The 2,832-nt window shown below is 43.8% G+C and overlaps 1 non-coding gene across 1 annotated transcript; it reads left to right on the top strand.

Annotated features, from left to right (window-relative positions):
* The first annotated feature begins 2,408 nt into the window (after window positions 1–2,408).
* trnav-cac (transfer RNA valine (anticodon CAC)) lies at window positions 2,409–2,481 on the top strand. The gene has a single exon. It is a non-coding gene; the product is annotated as a tRNA-Val (tRNA).
* The last annotated feature ends 351 nt before the right edge of the window (window positions 2,482–2,832 follow it).

The raw sequence follows: 2,832 nt of genomic DNA on the forward strand, positions 1-2,832 counted from the left end.
GGGGGAGCAAAAAGGAATGTAATGGTAGTAGGGGATAGTATAGTGAGGGGGATTGACACTGTTCTCTGTAGCAAACAGCGAGAGTCCAGATGGCTGTGTTGCCTGCCGGGTACCAAGGTTCAGGACATCTGCTCACAGCTGGAGAGGAGCTTGCAGTGGAGGGGGAGGATCCAGTTGTCGTGGTGCATGTAGGTACCAATGACATAGGTAGAACTACCTGAGCTGCGTGCAAATTGGCATAGGGCAAATAAGGTTAGAGAGACGCATATGTGGTTCAAAGACTGGTGTGGGAGAAGTGGGTTCCAGTTTGTGGGGCACTGGCATCAGTACTGGTGAAAGTATGGGCTGTACCATTGGGACGGTTTACACCTGAACCATGCTGGGACGACTGTCCTCTCAAATCGCATAACTAGAGAAGTAGAGAGGGCTTTAAACTAAACAAGAGGGGAGAGGGATCAAGTTTGGGTAGAGGTAGCAATTCAAGATGTAGTGTCAAGACAGACAGCAAAATAGTAACATGAGAAATGAGGGTCAGAGAATGGCAGGAAGGGACCTAGAGAAAAAACCTAAGAATACATCAACAGGCAAGGTTAGATGTTACAAAAGTAACAAAAAGACAAAACTGAAAGTTCTGTATCTGAATGCACATAGCATTCATAACAAAGTAAATTAATTGATGGCCCACAATGAAGTAAATAAATAGGATCTGATAGCCATTACAGAGTTGTGGCTGCAGGACAATAATGATTGGGTCCCCAATAGTGAGGGGCACATGACATTCAAGAAGAATTGAAAGCTAGGTAAAGGTGGAGGGGTAGCACTGTTAATCAAAGTGGGCGTTGGTGCAATAGTTAGAGATGACCTTGGTTCAGCAGATCATGGTGTAGAATTGGTCTGGGTGGAGATGAGGAATAATAGGGGCAAAAGTCATTGGTGGGAATGTCTACAGGCCCCCTAAGAGTAACCATAGTATAACACAAAGTATTCAAGAGAAAATATTGTATGCTTGTGATAAATGAACAGTGATAATCATGGGTGATTTTAATCTATATATAACCTAGAAAAATCAGATTGGCAGTAGTAACCTGGATGAGGAGTTCTTAGAATGCTTTTGAGATAGTTTCTTAGAGCAGCATGTTCTGGAACCAACTAGAGAGCAGGTTATATTAGACTTGATATTGTGTAATGTGACAGGATTAATTAATGACCCCAGAGTGAAGGCACCCCTAGGTAGCAGTGACCACAACATGATTGAATTTTATATCCAGTTTGAAAGGGAGAAGGGTGGGTCTAAGACTAGTATCTTAAACTTAAATAAGGGCAACTATGTGGGGATGAAAACTGAGCTAGCTGAAGTAAACTGAGAAACTAGGTGAGAGAATAGATAAATAGGGAAACAGTGGCAGACATTTAAGGGGATATTTCAGAGTGTTCAGAATAAGTACATTCCTATTATGAAGAAAAATTCTAAGGGGGGGACCCACCATCCGTGGTTAACTAAAGAAGTTAAGGAAAGCACCAAACTTAAGGAAAAAGCATACAACTCCGCAAAGGTAAGTAGCAGGACAGATGATTGGTCAGAATATAAGGAACAACAGAGAATGACTAAAAGGTTAACCACGAGAAAGAAATTAGAGTGTGAGAGGAAGCTAGCTAGAAATGTAAAAACAGATAGCATGGGTTTCAAAGAACAAAGAACAAAGAAAAGTACGGCACAAGAACAGGCCCTTCGGCCTGCCAAGTCTGCGCCGATCATATTGCCCGTCAACTAAAACATTTTGCACTTCCAGGGTCCGTATCCCTCTATTCCCATCCTATTCATGTATTTGTTAAGCTGCCTCTTAAACATCACTACCGTACCTGCTTCCACCACCTCCTCTGGCAGCGAATTCCAGTCACTTACTACCCTCTGCTTAAAAAACTTGCCCCGCACATCACCTTTATAGTTTTCTCCTCTCACCTTAAATCTATGTCCCCTAGTAATTGACTTTCCACCCTGGGAAAAAGCTTCTGACTATCTACTCTGTCCATGCCACTCATAATTTTGTAAACTTTTATCAAGTCGCCCCTCAATCTCCGTCGCTCTAGTGAGAACAATCCGGGTTTCTCCAACCTCTCCTCATAGTTAATAACCTCCAGACCACGCAGCATCCTGGTAAACCTCCTCTGCACCCTCTCCAATGCCCCCATATCCTTCTGGTAATGTGGTGACCAGAATTGCACGCAATATTCCAAGTGTGGCCTAACCAAGGTTCTATACAGCTGCAGCATGACTTCCCAGCTTTTATACTCAAAACCCCTGCCAATGAAGGCAAGCATGCCATATGCCTTCCTGACTACCTTATCCACCTGCGTTGCCACTTTCAGTGACCTGTGGACCTGTACACCCAGATCCCTCTGCCACGGCAGTTTCTGTCGTGTAGTGGTTATCACGTTCGCCTCACACGCGAAAGGTCCCCGGTTCGAAACCGGGCAGAAACATTATGAAAAAAATAACCTACTCACTAAATAGTGAGGATAATTTGCACCGTTGAAGCTTACCTGAATCTCCTATATTGCAGGCATAATGCATTTGCTCTCACCGAGGTCATAGAAATGCATACAGATCCCTCTGCCCGTCGATGCACTTAAGGGTTCTGCCATTTACTGTGTAATTCCTGCCAGTATTAGACCTTCCAAAATGCATTACCTCGCATTTGTCCGGATTAAACTCCATCTGCCATTTCTCCGCCCAAGTCTCCAACTGATCTATATCCCGTTGTATCCTTTGACAATCCTCTTCACTATCTGCAACTCCTCCAACCTTGGTGTCGTCTGCAAACTTACTAATTA

The sequence above is a fragment of the Cetorhinus maximus genome, chromosome 1 (genome assembly GCF_964194155.1).
Source record: "Cetorhinus maximus chromosome 1, sCetMax3.hap1.1, whole genome shotgun sequence".
Lineage (NCBI taxonomy): Eukaryota > Metazoa > Chordata > Chondrichthyes > Lamniformes > Cetorhinidae > Cetorhinus > Cetorhinus maximus.